We start from the raw sequence: 18,461 nt of genomic DNA, 5'->3' as shown, positions 1-18,461 counted from the left end.
CTCCCCTCTACTAGGACTGGTCACATTAAGGTTCAGCACTTCAGAAGTGAGATACTTTATTAAGATATGTTATTTATTTCCTCCATATTTAATGAGGAGCCACCCTGGGAAGCAGATGGTATGTTAGCTGTAATAAACCAGAGTTGACTTAAGTGGTTTTGTGAGGAATTGAGCTGTTAAGCTTTGCTATTTCACACCCCACATTGTTGAAGGGTCAAAAGGTGTGCAGTGTGTGGGTGTGTGTTCACTCAAAGAGTGTGTGTTCATTCACGAGGCACAAATAGATTACTTTTATAACTCTGGACAGGTTCTCATTGCCCCCAGTGAAGCATCATATATTGATGCAGAGAGAACAAAAATTACTGTAAGCTCTGACCCCGTTGTTCACAGAGCCAGCATTAAAGTTGCTGAGTAAGGGTTTCACAGTTCAGCTGTGTTTTATTGTTATGCTCAGCAGAAGTGATGTGAGTGTACACACATGCACAAACTCAGACGGAGATTCACCGAGAGCACACGATCACACGATCACACGAGTGTCCTCTGAGATTTCTGTGAAGTTCTGGAAATGAAGGAAGTTACAGGTGTTTTGGTCATCAGAAAATAAAACACGATTCTTTATTCTCACAGTGAGAGAACTAACAGATGAATCTTGCTAATCTATGGCTTAGTCCAAAAAAATAAAAAAAATACATGAAACAGATGGTCTTTTATAGGTGCATCAGGATGAAAATATGATGGCTGCCAATTCTTAAAAACTACATCTGGCAATGAGCATTTTCCCCTAAAGTTACCTATGTGATTGGTGATTTCTTTAAGTGCTTAGCCCACAGATGGTGGGTTGTAGCTTTCTGTGATGTCTGAGTATATTTCACGTCTTCAGTTCACTCTGAAGACTCTGAGAGAGGCTGGAAACTGGCGGCAGCTGTCTGAGCCTGAATATTCCCATCGTCTCTGGCTAGTGTCGATAATTAAGGAGTAAATACATTTTATTTTATTTTATTTTTATTTTTTTATTTTTTTATTTTTTTGTGTCCCGTTTGGATCTTTAGCCATCAGAATTGTTGTCTTAAGGCCAAGATAGATGCCAAGCGGATTTATTTTACCAAGTGGATCATCATGGCCTTGCCATATTGGTCCATTTGATTGACCTTTATTATAATTATGAATTTATTTTATTTTCAGTTGCTACAAACGGGACAGACATGACTGGGGGATAGGACAGGGAGAAAGAATGAAAGAAAGAGAGGGAGAGAGAGAAAACCAAAGGGGAGAAGAGATGGTGAGAAGGGGGGGAAGAAAGAAAAAAAAAACAAAAAAAAACAAAACACCTGGGTCACCTGTATGGAGAAAAAAAACAGAAGAGAAAGCAAACAACAAAGAGCAACATAATAAAAAAAACAGCACCATCACAATAAACTAGCTAGCAGTAGATATCAGTAGATACTAAATAATAACCGATATTGTGCAGCACGCAAGATAGACAGCGCACAATGTGCTTTGAGGCAGCAGCCAAGAAAGCTGTAGTCCACGTCTGTGAATACCCGTGTGTACACCTATGTGCATACTGTACCTGTGTGGATCAGCATGCTTGCATTCCAAAGGTTTCTCCATGTAACGATCTGCTAGGGAGTGTGGGGAGCCACAGCCCCGTCCTCCAGGGCATGAAGCAGGTATGGAGGAGATGAAAACTCCAGACATCCAGAGGCCCCCAGAACACAAGAGACCAAGGAAGACCAACAGAGGGGCAGCCGCGCCACTGTCCCAGTAAGAGCTGAGGAGAGTCCCAGATAAATAAATAAAGTATTAAGTAAGTAAATATATTTTAGGAAGTCCCTGGTGTGTAGTAGCTTCTACTTTCAACCTCGACCTGTCACAGGGCACCTTGAAGGTAAATCCGAGCAGGTTTTGGGGAAGTTGGAAAGTGAAGAGTGGGTTGAAATGATTCCTTGTCTCAACTAGGTGCTTTCACAAAGTGAGACAAAGGATGTGTGTGGAAAAAAATATCCACTTAGTGCTGCATATTAAATAGAGGCCTGATGAGTAAAACATGAATGTTTAAGCTTATTTCTACTGATACAATCCAGCAATTACGGCCCCAGGGTTGCAGATAGAGCTGGGCGATAGAACGATAACGATATGTATTGCGAAATAACTTTTTCTCGATAGAAAAATTAAACTATTGCGATTGGCCTCACCGCTCTTGTCCTCTTTTGTTTTTTTTTTTTTTTTTTTTTTTTTGGCCTGTCCCGTTTGGCTCTTTTGCCATCAGAATTGTTGTCTAAAGGCAAAGAAAGATGCCCAACGGATTTACTTTACCAAATTGACCATCCCAGCCTTGCCGTAATGGTCCATTTGATTCACCTTTTATTGTTTATTTTATTTTCACTTACTGAATACGGGACAGACTTGACTGGGGGAAAGAAAGGGAGAAAGAAAGAGGGAAAGAGAAACAGCTGAGAAGAGGGACGGGGGAGAAGGGCAAAAAACAAAAACCAACAGAATGAGCAGAAGAAAAAAAAAGAAATAAAAAATGCATATATCAATCACCTGGATCACCTGCTGAGAAAGAAAAAAGAAAACAAGCAGAAGAGAACAAGAGTAATAGAATAAACAACATCACAATGATATATGGGAATATGACAGTAAATACTAAATATTAAACATTATTGTGCAGCACATAAGATCAACAGAACACAGTGTGCTTTGAGGTAGGAGCCAAAAAGGGTGTAGTTTGTGGGTGTGATCACCCGTGTGTACACCTGTGAGCATGGACGCGCTTGTTTTTTTAAAAAGTTCCTTCATGTAATGATCTGCTAGAGGGTGTGGGGAGCCACAGCCCCGTCCTCCAGGGCATGAAGCAGGTATGGAGGAGATGAAAACTCCAGACATCCAGAGGCCCCCAGAACACAAGAGACCAAGGAAGACCAACAGAGGGGCAGCCGCGCCACTGTCCCAGAAAGAGCTGAGGAGAGTCCCAGATGAGGGCTCACTCAGCAGCCGCGGAGCAGAAGCCAGGGGGAGTTGCAGTGACGCGCCCGTGAGCTCCGCCGGCAGCCAGCCGTGCCTGAGTGACCGAGCGCACCCCACCTCCGAAGTGGCCCGCGCGAGCCCCAGGCTCCAGGCCCCGATAAGCGGCCGCCAAGGAGTGAGCCGGTGTGTACCTGGACGCCCACCCCCGGACACAAAGAACCACCAATGCACCGATGTCTGAGGGAGTCCGCCACTGGCAGGGGAAGTGGTGGTAGGGGGAGATAGGCCTCCAAACCTTGGAGGGCCTGAGATGTCCCCAGAGAGGTGGCGCCTGACACCCAACCTGACATATAGACACAGAAATACAGGCACACACATATACAAACATCCATTCCCACCCTCATGCTCTCATATGCACTTACTCCACACTCAACCAACGTGGAGACAGACATAAAGAGACGCTGTACACACGATCACACTCCCCAAGCGTACTCTACAAACCGGGTCTAGGTACCCTTGCCCCTGGAGGGGGAACTGCACCCAGACCCAGGTGGTGTTACCCTTTTCCCTGCGGTGGGGGGAGGCAGACCGCCCCGACTCCGCAGCAGCAGGGAGGCCCCACACTCCAGACCGCAGTCGGACGGCCAACTCCTCCTCCTAGCCCCCCCGCTCCAGCAGGTCGCAGAGAACGGGGGTGAGAGAAGACTCCAAACCTCCCTCCACCCGCTCATTGTAGTGTTGATGCATGTGTGTTCTAAGGTGCATTTAAAACCCAGGAGGGCATGGAGCTACCTGCCAGGGAGCAGCAGGTAAGCGCATGGTCCCTCCTGCTAGCCCTCAATGTCTACGTGTATTTAACCTTGAGAGGTGGGCAACGACGCCAGGGGTGGGGTGTACACCCTGATGGTACTTTGGATTCCGTGTATCGTGCCCACCCCCAAGATCCTATATGTATGTGTAATGAGAGTGTGAGTAATGTGAATGTCTAAGTTGTGGGATAAAATTGAGGCAGAGGCAGCCAGAAGGGGACAGAGGGGGGGGGTAGCCTCCTCTGCACCCTGGTGACATACCCCTACTCCAAGGTCCTGCATGTGTGGGTGGTTGTGGTGGAGCGGGAAGAGGGAGGCAGCTGGAGATGGGGAGGGAAGGAAGGGAGGGGCAGGTTACCCCTCCCTGGGGCCAGCTCCCCCGCTGACCCCAGTAGGCACCCCCGCTCTTGTCCTCTTAAATAAAAAAGAACAGCCAATCCAAATTAAGTAGCGCAGAGCCGAACCAATCACAGCCGCAGCGTCACGTCACGTGACTTGTTACCTACAGCACAAGTGCCAAGCCACACATGTGTATTTGTTTGGGAAGCAGCCAGCCGCCGTGCCGCCTGGGTGTGCCGACTAGAGAAAAATCAACCGAGAGCGTGACCGAAGGTTACCGAAGAGAAAACAGATGATGGTTCCAATGCCGGAGAGATTGTCGAACGGAAGAGCCATAGAAGTTCCGTAGTGTGAAGGTATTTCGGCTATTTCAAGTCTGAAAAAAAAACAGAGTAGCGTGCACTGTAAATTGTGCCGAAAGCAAGTCTGGAAATACAATAAACCGGTGCATGCTCAATCTCTGACTGGAAGCGCTAATTCGTCATTCGGCTTTTGTCAGACTAAAGTAACTGTTAAAACTGTTTGAAAAGCTAAGCTATACAACAAGGAGAGATTGAGAATTTCCTTTTAGTTCTCAGTTTATTTGATATTGACAAAAGTTAGTCAATTTTGTCTGTTCTTCTGTAAAACAAACTAAGATTTATTTTTAGAATTAATATTTTGTTTCTAAGTGGAATTGACAATTTAGTAGTCTGTTTCGTTTGTTCTATTTTGAAACTTAAACACTTTAGCGGCTGCCTTTTGTGTAGTTTGCAATATTTGCCTTTATTTATCTGAAAAAGTCTCATGTTCCTTAAGTACATCTACCCTGTTGAACTTATTATGGGAAATAAATATTTAAATCAAAACAAGCTGCTGATTATTTCACATTTTACTTGTGAGCAACGGCACATTTAAATCTTACAAATATAGTTATTTGGCTTATATCGTGATATATATCGTTATCGCCTGAAATGAAAAAATAAAACATATCGTGATATGAAAAAATCTTATATCGCCTAGGTCTAGTTGCAGACTGCCGGGGCTGACCGTGTGTACTTATTTTCAGACAAATACCATTGTTAAAGGGACAGAGAAGAGATCTTAACAACTTAAAGGAACCTCCCACGAGATGGACTGGGAAAGAGAAGGAGGGCTGATGGGATGGAAAACAGGGGATCACCACAGTGTGCTATTGAGAAGAATGAATGAATAAATTGGAAGCGATGGCATTCCTGGCGATCTTCAAGGCAATGAGACATTATTGATTTCGAAGGAGAAAACGCATTCTTAATGTGTCCAGGGATCCAGGCCCTCTTTTTCATTCTTCTTGTTGTCCTTGCTCTTTTTCTACAGCTTTGTATTCCCAAAAAAAATGTCTGAGGAGTGAAAGCAAGATGTAAAATCCTAATGTAGCTCATGATGTGTCAGTCTAGCTGCTGGAACACTGAGCACTCGTCTCAATTGACAGTGAAGGTACTGTATACTGCACCACAGCCATCTGTTCCCTTTTGACACAATGCAGTGAATCAGCACTTGAGTTTTTTGAACGGGTGCATCCTAAAAGCCTTTTATCTGCAAGGATGGAGGCAGGGAATGGCTGTGAAGACAGTAATCTGTGTTGATATTAAGAGGAAGGGAACAATACATTGTGCTATTGCTACTGCACCCATTTTCTTAAAAAATATTGTGAGGCAAACAAGCTTTTTGTTTTGATTTTTAACTCTCAACAACATGATGGTCCATTGGTATATGGTTATCACCCATCCACTTTCTTCTGCTTACCCTTATCAGGGTTGCAGGGGGGCTGAAGCCAATCCCAGCTGTCATAGGAGAAAGAAAGAGTACACCCCGGTGAGGTTTCCAGTCTATCGCATGGCTAACACAGGGAGACAGGCAACCATTCGCACTCACATTAACACCTGTGGCCAATTCACCTCTTTGGACTGTGGGAGGAAGCCAGAGTACCCGGAGAGAACCAACACAAACACAGGGAACACATGCAAACTTCACACAGAAAGGCCCTGGCCAGATGTTGGAGTCAAACTAAGGACCTTCTTGCTGTGAGGCAACAGTGCTAACCATGCCACTGTGCTGCCCCCCAACGGTATATGCTTACCTCCAGCAAAATAGTATTTTTAGTATTTTTTTCAATAAAATGCTTCTTGTGAATAAATGAATGAATGAATGAATATATGATTCTGACATTATCTGCCACAGTGTGTACATTTTACCATTTTATGACGCCCTGCCTTGGTTCTGAGTGTTAGCGGTACTTTTCCTTCTGGGCGCCGCTCCAGGGTAAAAGATTCTAATGTGAGGTGGTAAGCCATAGATTAAAGATCATATCAAACCCAGCAAATAGACAAAGTGTCTCAAGTATGATGGCACAGTCAGGAAACGCAGACAAAGTTTGGGGTGATATGGAGTACAGCCTCGTATTTATCATATAGCGCAACAATAGCCAGTGTATAGCAATCAAGGAGATGGTGTGCTGTGCGGGATGGACTCAGAAAATGTTTACGTTCAAGGACACAGAGTTATGTAGGCGTGTAAAGCCTCTGTTTGAGGCTGTAATATTGTCCCGTTTTTCTGCCTCACACTTTTTATATGTAAAGATACAAAAGAAGAATGGGGGTCTTTGTTGCGGGACCTTTAAGCCGACTGCGCAGATATGGACATTTGTGTAAGTGGAAGAGCTGGCATCTCAGACTGCCGTTGCTGTTGTGTAAGATGTTATGCCCCCTATATTCCACATCATATGAAAAATCGCCCACTGGAGAGGAATTACACTGGCTTGGTGTGGGTTAGTCTGAACAAGCTAAGGCCTCATGAAGAGCTCATCTGAATGCCGCTATGCCAAAACCTCTGTATAAAAAGGGATTAAGTAAGTTTATGGTGTATCAAAGCATCATTTAGTACACAGTGGTGAGTGGAGTCTATATAAGGGGCTTTGAAGTAATATTAGAACAGTATGTACCTACAATGCAGGGAAATGTTTAGTACTTCATGCTATATTAGATTTGGAGACAATGCTCTAAAGAAAATCCAGAATTGTTAGCTACATGGTACGGTATTTCTGTTGGACAGTCTGATGTGTTTAATGTTGTGTTTTCTAAAGGAAACTGATTTTATGATGTTGACTGAGGTCTTTATGTCAGTCAAGGTGGCCCACTTGGAACTGGCACATAGGGGAAACTTGACATTGGTAGTGGCACTTGGACTCAAACAAAGAGCACTTGATGAGTACTTAGCCTAGAGGGGCACTTGGGCCACTTTGATTCCCATCTGATGTGACATAAATAGATAAAAAGAAATCTTGGTCAGTTCAGTCCAACAGTGCATTAAGTAGCTGTACTATAACAATTTTGATGTCATCATGGAAGAAATTCCTTTTCATGTATTTTGGAAGGTGGGTAAATTCATTTCCCTTGAATAGCTGTATATCCAAGAATCGCTTAGCAAAGAGAAGATTAAGTGCACACATTAATCCAGGAGTCAGAGCAATCTTGTAATCCACTCAGTATGCTAATTGCCTGTTCTTTCTCCAGCAAAGGGGTTTACAGGCCATTAAATGGCACTGAGCAGTTGACAAAGGATAGCCAGCATGCTCCCCCACCCACTTTCCCTCTTTCTCTATTTCTCACTTGGACAGGCTGTTGCACACCCACACAACGCTCCTCTAAAGAAATATGCAGAATCTAAAAAGTGTGCCACTGTGTGATTCCAAAGCACTTATTTATTTTACACCGTTAACGTAGAAATACCAAGCCAGGTTTCTGTTGATTCTGACAATGACAAAAGTGGATGTCTTGGTTGCTGCAGAAACTTTTTATCTTCCTGACTTTGAGGAGTTGTCGTTGGGCAATCTTCACCAGCATGCCAACGTTTTTGTTTGTTTTTTGTTTGTAATATTTGTCCATATCTGACAGTTGGACAAGTAAATAATGAAAGATAGTTGCTATTGTCTCCATCACAGCGCACATGCCTCTCTTTCTCTCCCCACAAGGGGATCATGCCAAGGTAAAGTGCAATTCGTAGCACACTACTGCCTGTGTAGTCTCTCAAGTGGCCTTGGCAGCCTTAACATGATGGATGTTGTTCCAGATTGGGTTTCTCGCTACACTGATAAAACAGCCTTGTCAAAACACATTCACTACCAATGTAAGCATATAAAGATAGCTGCAGATAATTAGAAGATTTGTGCTTTGCGTCATTTCTAGTGCCAACTGCCAAGGAACAGGGCTGTGACGGATGACTCAAAAAAGAGAATTCGGCTTGAAGCCTGACTGCAAATGTTGCTAGTAATGACCAGAGTGTGTTTTTCAGATGCAGCTAATGAGCACGGCCATTAGACATAAATGACATTTTAAAAACCTGGGGAGTAAGGAAATGAAGAAATACTTGACTGCCTGTAGGCAACAAATATGGCAAGAGCATCTGGAGGATGCAGTGCTCTGTTCACATAGATGACCTCCATCCAGAATGTTGATGCTGTCAGTCATTGTACTGCTAGTAACTGTGAAGATGAGCGCTTGTTACAGTGAAATTCTTTAAGCCGTGTTCCTGTCAGTATGTGCATGGCCTCTCAGAGATATGTGAAAGTGACACTTATCCTTACATGACTGCAGAAAACATGGACTGCCCAACGGCAGCCCCAAAGTGAAGCCAAAATGTGGGCCCCTGGTGTTTGGGTGCAGTATAGGTCGTAAACCCGCTATCTCCATGCTAGTGGATGAGACTTGGATCAACTTAAAAGAAAAGAAGGTTTCCCAAAGATGCTTTCTGCCATTGTTAATAGTGCTCATCATGCTGATTTGGGTTAACTGGGTCACTTTTTCTGATTTGATTTTAATTGTTAACATTATGCTGTGAAATGTCATGATGACAGCTTTGATTAGTAGTTGCAGTCACGGAGAAACTTGCATATCCCTGTTCAGGAATTGCAGATAGAGTAGGGCCACTGAAAGGAGGTCCAGTGTTTACTTTCCATAACCACCACTGTGGGCTTCAAACTGACAGACTGAGGTATTCCGCACTAAACCGGACAAATCAATATAAGGGATTTAAGGGATCGTCACAGTTTTTCATTAGGTAAATGTGTGATATCTAGCCTAATCAGTAATTGACATTATTGGCTAGTTAGCTAAGATGACCAGTCAGCTATTGGGAGGAAGCTGATGTTTGGAAGCTAATCTGTCTACATTAATGAATTTACCTTGACTAAAGAAATCTCTGATGTGCTTAAATGTTAATTAAAAGTCAGTGATGTAGTTTAGATATTAACGCTGTATATCTGACTACAATAAACTGAAGGATGTTCAGACCTGTAGCAGGCAGCCAAAGATGAGGCACTGCATTGATTTATATATGAAGCAGAGAAAAATCTGCAGGCCTACACAGTCACTAGCTTACACTACTGTTACTGTATTTTTATTAGTAGTATTACACTGCAAGAGCAACAGGCTGGACTTTTTTTCAGCTGCTGTCCAGAAGAATATTATTACATATCTAAAAACAGCTCTGTGAGCATGTCAGTAGAACTGCAGACTGAAAAAAGGAAGCGCAGAGCTACAGAACCTGAAGTCTGTGAGATGTTCTACAGTTTGTGATGGTTTTCTCTTTCTGATTGTAGGAGCTCCTCTCAGATTCAGACCTGAGTACCACCCAGAGACAAGAGACAAAAGTACTAAATACATTTATTTGTTGTAATATTGGTGTAAATTTGCAGTAACTCCATAGTTAATTGATTAAAAAAAATAGTACATATACTAAGCTAACATATTATGTACTGTCAGTAAAACTGGCAATACATAAAATGATATGTAGATTTTTTTTGACAGCATAAACAAATAAATAAAACAAGAGGTAAAAAGTATAAGGTAAAAAATTCTTCATGTGTATGTGCCAAAAAGCTTTAATATGAAATTATTTCACACTGTGTTTTGCTAATAGTGTGTTATTTACCATAAAGTAATTAAGAAGCATTCATGCCAAAGTAACCAGGGAGTATAATAGATATTTTAAATCTACTATTTTCTGCAGGAGGGAACAACATAATTTGGCAAAACTCCAGAGCCTCTGTGATGATGTAACAATGTTCAGTACTTCTAACATTACACAAATGAAAGGTTGCTACCACACTGTTCATAATGCGATTTGTCCTTCTTCTCAACTGAGCCTACGCTGGGGCTCTAAAAAAGAAGATTTTACTTTGAGTCCTGCTTGGTACCTGCAATGAGTTTCAGTTCTCCTGATTTTTCTGACATGATATCTGCCTCACTGGGTCAACAGATCATTTAGTACAGGACGTCTATGATGAAAAAAAAGGGAGGGCATTTCTGCAAACCTCTCAATCCAGGAATCCAGGCTTGGTTTGGTGCCGATGGTCTACCTCACTCGTTTTCCCCCCCAGGGTGTAGCTGTTAATAATAATGTGGACTCTGGGTCCTGTTGTTAACCCTTGCATGGTGTTCGGGTCTGTGAGACCTGTTTTCAGTTTTTTTCAAAAGAAAAATTAAACAATTAATTATTTTTTCAACCTGAAATTCATTGTCTTTGGCTTATTTTCTGTAAAGAACATCAATCCGAACTAATTTTCAATGACTTTATACTGTACCTTCCCCCACGCATTTACATTACATACAAGGTGTTCGGGTCCACTGGACCCAGGTCTAATAAAAGTGTTGAAAGTGTAGATCCTGTTCCCATACTCTGTCTTCCTCCTTTCTGGTGCTGCTGATAGTGTTTTCTTCCCCTCCTGCTCCCGCACAAAGTTGCAACATTGTTGAAAATTCAACTATCGACACCGTCTGCTCTTACATTCCCACACATTTTACCCTCATTCTTGAGGGATCCAAATTTTATTTTCTCATACCCTGTCCCACCTGCAAATTAGGGGCATAATACTATAAATAAGACTTTGCCAGTGTGGTTCTTTATCACAACTGATCAATATGGCAAAAGATTATCTGCTGCGAGGGCCATCCAATTGATTTTTGGAAGAGAGAGGCGCTTCGGATGATGATGTTGACAAAGAGGTTTCAGAATATTTCACATTTCTGAAAATTCCGAGTCTGACAGTGACTTTGAAGAAGAGGATGAGGTTGAGCACCATTTAGTAACAAAACGAAGACGAGCACCCCATCTGCAGCCAGCTCCAGGACCAGAACAAGCCCACCAGACAGCAAGTGAAGAAATATGGATGTCAATAACTGGTGAAATTGAATGGTCTTCTTGCCCAAGAAATGAGCCACCCTGCAGAGCTGTTACTGTGATAAGCCAGGGCCAACACGGCTGACAGTTACTCATGTGCAGGACATCAAGTCTTCATTTGAGCTTTTCATCCCAGATTCCATCCAGAAAATTATTCTAGATTGCAGTAATCTAGAAGGAAGGTGTGTTTTTGGAGAGAGGTGGAAGGAGATGGACCAAATTCATCTAAGAACTCCAACGGCCTACTTTGGGGTTCTTATCCTTGCAGGAGTTTTCAGGTCCAAAGGGGAATCCACAGAATCCCTGTGGGATGCAGAAACCGGCACGAACCTTTCCGTGCATCAATGTCTCTGGAAAACTTCCACAAAATTTCCAGGATTATCCGTTTTGATAACCGAGACGACAGACCAGCTCGAGGGCAAAGAGACAAGCTAGCTGCCATCAGGACAGTGTGGGATAAGTGGGTGCACCACCTCCCCCTGTTTTACAACCCTGGGCCTAATGTCACCATTGATGAGCAGCTGATCCCATTTAGTTGTGAAACATATTGCTTCACGTGTAAATGTGTTGTCTTTCCACTCACTCCACTTGATTATAACTGATTTATTTTTTTAATAACATTTTATTAAAAAAAAAAAACACGAGAAGCACATTAATTCACAAATGTGATCTAACAAAGGTAAAGGGAAAAAAATAACCATGTTTGCAGTTCATATGGCTTGTAATTGGGATGAAGTAAACATCTGTTGAGTAATTTAACATAAAATTGTTTGATAGTGTTAATTTGGAAAGCCAAAACTCTAGCGGGTCCACCAGACCCATGAACACTGGTTGGGTAACAAAAATATGAACACCACACAAGGGTTAAATGGAAAGAACAAATTACACTTCTTTGAAACCTTTGACGGATGTGCTTTTAAATGTAACATTTTATTTAAAGTTTTCTATTTTCTATTTTTATATGTTACCAGGATATAGAGTGCTCTGTGAGTGTGTAATGGATGTAAAACTGTTTTCATCATCCTCAGTCTAATATTAAAATCTCAGAAATCAACATTTCATTTCCAGATAATTCTAATATTTACAATAACTCTGGGCCTCATCAAGGTACCAGTGATGAGAGAAACACAAGTGTGTAGACTAGCTAACAAATGTTTTCTTACACAGTGCATGTGCTAACTGCTAGCTTAACTGTAGCTTAACACATTAACTGTAAAGAAAGTGTACTTTATTGATCCCCGTGGGGAAATTCCTCTCTGCATTTAACCCATTCACTCAGTGAAGCAGTGGGCAGCCATTGGGCGCAGTGTGTAGGGATGGTACCTTGCTCAGGGGTACCTCAGGGTAGCTGTTCAGGGGAATCGAAGCCCCGACCTTCCGATCATGGGGCCACCACTCTACCTACTGAGCTATCCCTGCCCCCTGTAAGAGCTACAGAATGATTTTAATGTTGTATAAAACTATAGTATGTTAAGATTTTTGTGTTTTTAAATCTAGTGTCAATGTTATATTTGTCGTGATTTAAGAAGCTGTCAATTGCATAAAACTATCAGCAGTCAATCATTAAAAAGCTGGGTGTGTCGCAGTCACATCCAGCAGGTAAGTGAGTGGGCTCTTGCTCCAAAAATGCAAGATAGTAGCCCCCATAAGATCCGACATCACAGTTTATAATTTGAGTCAGTATGTTGATTCAGTCGCAAGGAAAATGCTGCCTCTAGAAATACAGAAAAGAGAATGCTGCACAAAAGAACTCACCAGATGGACTGGCTTTCTTCTGTTTAAACAGTACCTCTAAAGCATGTGCTACTTAATCTCAAGAATCTGCAGCTAATTTTTTGCAACCAATCACCATGCACACACCCATCTATAACTGAATGTGTGCACATAAGGATGAAAGCAGGCAGATTTAACTTTTAAAAAGGTTGCAAATATATAATTCTAGTTATGTAGTTCGTTGTTATGATGTAGGTTTAACAATACTGATTCTGGTCCGGTGAGATCTTTTAAAAGTTTTTTTTTTTAAAAAGAACTGGTTGTGATATTTTTCTTCACATAAGGCTGTTCTGTTGTGTTCATAACTATCTCCTCTTTTTTTATTTGTATTTCTTTCTACATTGTAGGTACAAACTGAAGATGTGAAATATATCAAGTAAGATATATGGAATAATGTAGCAAAGAAAAAATTAATAAATAACTCTAATAATAACTAAATATGTCTTTTATTTTAGATTCCTGAACGTAGTCACCCTTTGCTTTGTTGACAGCACTGCAAACCCTTGGCTTTCTCTCAATTAGCTTCATGATGTAGTCGCCTGAAATGGTTTTAATTTCACAGGTGTGTCTTGTTAGGGTGTTTGTGGAATTTCTTGCCTTCTTAAAGGGGTTGGAACCATCGGTTGTGTTGTGCAAAAGTGCATAATCAGAAGAGATTTGTTTGGGCCAAGAAACACAAGGGATGAACATTAGACCAGTGGAAATCTGTTCTTTGGTCTGATTAGTCTAATTAAGATCTTTGGTTCCACCTGCTGTGTCTTTGTGTGACGCAGAAAAGGTGAACGGATGGTCTCAACATTCATGGTTCCCACCGTGAAGCAGGGAGCAGGAGGTGGGTTGGTGTGGGGATGCTTTGCTGGTGACACTGTTGGGGATTTATTCAAAATTGAAGGCACACTGAGCTGGCATGGCTACCACAGCTTCTGCAGCAACATGCCATCCCATCCAGTTTGCGTTTAGTTGGACCATCATTTATTTGTCAAGAGAATAATGACTCCAAACACACCTCCAGGCTGTGTAAAGGCTGTTTGACCAAGAAGGAGAGTGATGGAGTGCAGCACCAGATGGCCTGGCCTCCACAGTCACCTGACCTAAACCCAATCGAGATGGTTTGGGATTGGATGGGCCGCAGAGTGAAGGCAAAAGGGCCAACAAGTGCTCAGCATCTCTGGGAACTCCTTCAAGACTAGGTAATTGCATTAACAAGCAGTTGAGCAGGTGTACAAAGTGGCTGCTGAATGCATATGGCTAATAAGCGCATTCCTGTGCCTACATTTAGACAACATCCACTTACCATAAAACAAAAGTTCTAGCATGCTGACTGCTAGAAATACGTTTTGTGTATCTGTGTATTTGTTACACTGGTGTGTAACAGTATCACAGTAATAATAGCAATGTAAGACATGGAACATGTCTTTTTTGCATGTGTAGGTGTATGTGTTTTAATTTGTTTTGCTCATGAAGCCCTCGCTAAAGGATATTTTCCTGAAAATGATAACCTTCAAGTATTCCCTTGGTATTTCTGAAGGTATTCTGAGGTGCTATCGTTCTGTTGCTCTGAATAAAGGGCAGTGGGTTGGGGCTATTATAAAGTGCAGATGAGTTGCTAAGGTAGGACTGTATGTGGGTGGTTGTCTCTCAGGTTGAGAGTTTTTCTGGAAGCTATGGAGGTCACAGTAGAAAGGTGCAGTAAATATGCTTTGTGCCAGCACAATGTTGGGAGTAAAATCCTTCTCTGCTCACTCGATGAGAATATGATTTTTTGCACTGAAGCTTGCTTAATCCATCCCACATACCTTAGCTAAAAACAGTCAAGCCTCTATTTATCATTTGGTTCAGTTCAGTTTAAATTTTATATCTCCAAACCAGAGCATAAGTAAATTTTAGACACCTTACATATGTAAAGTCAAAAGACCCTAAATAATGCCAATGCACCCGTTAAAGATCCAAACTTTCTAACAGGAACGGACTACAGAGACCTTGCTAACAACTTGTACTAACAGGTGGAGAAATAATAACAACTCAACAGGGACAGCTCACAAATTTCTGACTTACAAGACATCACAAGGGTAGAGATTGTTACATTTTAAAAACTACATGTAACTGTGTTTTAGTATGCTGCCATGGAATTAAACATTTCTGAGGTCTGATTGGTTCACAGTTGCATCCTTTATACCCTGACTGTAGATATTAATGCCACAGAAGAACAAAACACCATTAATTGTAATTTGTAATTGTAATTTACTTTTTACAAACACGCCTCAGGACAAAAGCTGTTAAGTGACAAATGCAAGTGTTCAAAGGTTATATAATTTTCACTTAGAACAGTGGAAAAGGAGCCTATTAAATTACTTGTGCATTTTACAGTAAAAATCTCACATTATCTTACCTTGCAGAGACATTAGGCTCAACTGATGGTCCCAGGGACATGCTAACAAGTAGCCCCTTAGTTAGCAGTGATTGAAGCTACAAAATAAAATACGTAGCACCTTTAAAGCTTTCAGGCAGTTACAAAAACTGATCTGTCAGAGAGGTCCCTCTTAAAGATAGTAGCATTTTGTATAATTCTGAAGGTACTGCGCTCATTTCGTTCTCCCTGACAGTAATCCCAGCCCTAACCCTTTAAAGAAAAACATCAGATCAACAGAAATCACACAAATTTGGATTTGAAACTGATTTTCGCCAAAATATGACATGTTTGTATCCCAGCGATTTAAACTGATACAATGTAATGTGTAAATAAAAATACTCCTAATATTGCAAAAATATATATGTAATGTCTATATAAATTATGTTTTAGAGGGAAAAAGGAAGGAAGAGTACTGTAGAAACAGTAACCACCTTAATTCTTGGGCCACAAAAACCAAGTGAGTGAGAAGCACTTTGTAAAATGAGGTCATCCCCACACATCCTTTGATCCCTCCATTCTTCATCTTGGAGGCAAGTGGCATATAAGAGGATCTATCTTTGTGAACAGTTTTGAGCCTCCAAAATTACAAACAAACTAAAGGCAGGGGATCGATACAGTGTGTCTCACAGAATGATGAAGTGGCACTTCAGAGGGTGAAAATCAATGTCGCGTTCCCTTTCTCTCCTTCTCCTCTCGCCATCCTTCTTTGTGGGTCCTAACCTAGCTTCACAGTCCTTATACCACGGTGTTAAAGTGTGTATGTTGCTTGGAGCTTGGTCTCACACTGTGATTTAATAGTCCTTTGTTTTTTTTTATTCCTTTTTAGCCTGGAAGACCCCTGCCACTATGATGTGTGAGCACACCCACCAATAATGGCCCATAGGATACACAGTGAAAGTAAGTGCTTCTGGTCTGATTTATGATTGGAATGTTCCTTCACCCTTTACTGTCCTTCTGAACCTCAGCTCATTTGTTGAGGCAGTATCGATCAGGATTACATAGCAATCATTAAATCATAGCATGGCACTTTACATGAAACTGCCAGCATGAAAGTACATATTTAGTACAGCACATGCACTGGACAAACAAGTTCATTTCTGTGCATTTTTATAGCTCATGAAGTGTTGGAAGTGAAGAAGCCATTTACAACTTTGGAAAAATAAAAGGAAGTTCATTATATATATTAAACAAAGAATTAACAAAGCTTCCCAAGGAGAAAATTGGATTTCAAGTGCTCTGGCAGTGGCTAGAAATTAATTGTAGCACTGTGGCAACTTTTGAAGATCGCATTCACAGCAGAAGGAAGCATATTTTGCCTCAATACTGGGACATTGTCCCCAAAGAAATATAGGATTAGGTTTTGTTATGTGTTACTTACTGCTTGAGTTAAACAGTTTCAGTATCTGTTTTGCACTTACTGCTTTCAGTTAAGGAGGAGTTTTTCAATTACTGGAGCATGATTATATTTGGTTTGGGATTTTCAGGTTATGGCATAGACTAATGTACATCATTCATGTTTGTCTTAGTAATATTGTCTCAATATCAGTTCCCACTTAAATGTGGTACTTTTTGTGATGGATTCTACCAGAAACATTGGTAAGTTGTTTGATGAGCATGTACTGTACAAATATGTACAAAAAGAAAAAAACTGTCTAAAGTAGCTGACAGTTTGTGGTGTAGGTAAACATATGGCAGTTTCAGGCTGCTGGTTGGCACATCTGTAAATTTGATGAATATATTTATGGTCCTCACAAGGATTAGGGTTTATTGATTAGAACAAATATATCAAACTGAAGTAGTATAGATAGTTCAGTGGTGTGTAAACTGTTTGCCCGCTTCCTGATTTCCTGTATTTTGTATGTTTGTCACACTTAAATGTTTCAGCTCATAAAGAAAATTTAAATATTTAAATCACTTTTTCACACAGGGCCATGTAAGATTGGATTTTTGTTTCCCACTTAATCGTAAACAACTTCATTTAGAAACAGCATTTTTGTTTTTATTTGCGTTATCTTTGTCTGATATTTAAATGTGTTTGATGAGCTGAAAGATCTAAGTGGGACAAACACACAAAAAAATTGTAAAAAAGAAACACAACTGTAGATTTCAGTTGTGGCCTGATGATACATGCCTATAGTTTCAAGAGGTTTTATCTAACAAAACCAGCAGGCCAGTGTATGCAAAAAGAAAACATTGCCAGCATTGTGTACTGTAATTTACAGTTCTTGTAGTGGTGAGTTATTATTTGCACTGATAACCGTGTCACTTCAACATCATCAACATTGTCTCAAAATTTCTTTAGTACCTTGAATGTAGTCACGTTCCCTATTTCTTGTACAGTCTTTGCATTACTTGTCTCGATGTGTGGATGTATAGGACGTAATCTGCATGCACATAATCTGTATGAGTGAATGTATTCTGTGTTTGAGAGGAGTCTGCAATTCTGTTCAGGGCGTTACTTGCTTTTGTGATGTTGGTGAGCTCTGAGACAGCCCCTGTTGGTGCTGGAAGGCAGCGCTGTCAGCTATCTTCCTGTCAGCCCTGCCTCAAGTTCTAGAGCTGAAAGATGAAGCCTGAGACAGGTACCCACGTAGTGAAGTAGTTGGGGGAAATAGATATGTATTTATCTTACTTTCCATCTATAGTTATCTATATACCGTATGTAGCTACAGAGTCTATTTGTCTTCTTTTGTTTGTCTTTGTCTGTCTCCAGGGGTGCAGCATGGGGTGAAAGGCTGCTGTGTTTCAGCAGTGAAATATTCATAGTATGTGCAGGGAGTTTGACGAGGAGCACTTGACACTTCCATAGTCACCACCCTCATTTTCATTTCCTCTCTGGCGCTGGCACTTTACCTCAGAGCTCCGCTGGTCTTTCATTCAACACTGTATTATAGAGGCTCAGTACATGATGAAAACAAGCCCACAGCATGCTGCTTTCACATTTCATCGCTGAGTGAATGTGATGT

The 18,461-nt window shown here is 41.3% G+C and overlaps 2 protein-coding genes across 4 annotated transcripts in view; one reads left to right on the top strand and one right to left on the bottom strand.

Annotated features, from left to right (window-relative positions):
- Positions 1-18,461, top strand: part of mgat4c (mgat4 family member C) — a 120,315-nt gene that overhangs the window by 36,445 nt on the left and 65,409 nt on the right. For all 3 annotated transcript variants that reach the window (XM_040026503.1, XM_040026502.1, XM_040026501.1), the window contains one exon: positions 16,322-16,392. The gene's annotated coding sequence lies outside the window, so the exon portion shown is untranslated. The remainder of the gene's footprint in view (positions 1-16,321; positions 16,393-18,461) is intronic.
- Positions 1-18,461, bottom strand: part of eif4g2b (eukaryotic translation initiation factor 4, gamma 2b) — a 171,653-nt gene that overhangs the window by 148,136 nt on the left and 5,056 nt on the right. The gene's annotated exons all lie outside the window — the stretch shown is intronic.

This window comes from Simochromis diagramma, unplaced genomic scaffold (genome assembly GCF_900408965.1).
Source record: "Simochromis diagramma unplaced genomic scaffold, fSimDia1.1 OVJJ01000293.1, whole genome shotgun sequence".
In the NCBI taxonomy this organism is placed as follows: domain Eukaryota; kingdom Metazoa; phylum Chordata; class Actinopteri; order Cichliformes; family Cichlidae; genus Simochromis; species Simochromis diagramma.
Note: the sequence above shows the minus strand (reverse complement) of the source record. Positions and strands in the feature narration are given on the sequence as shown.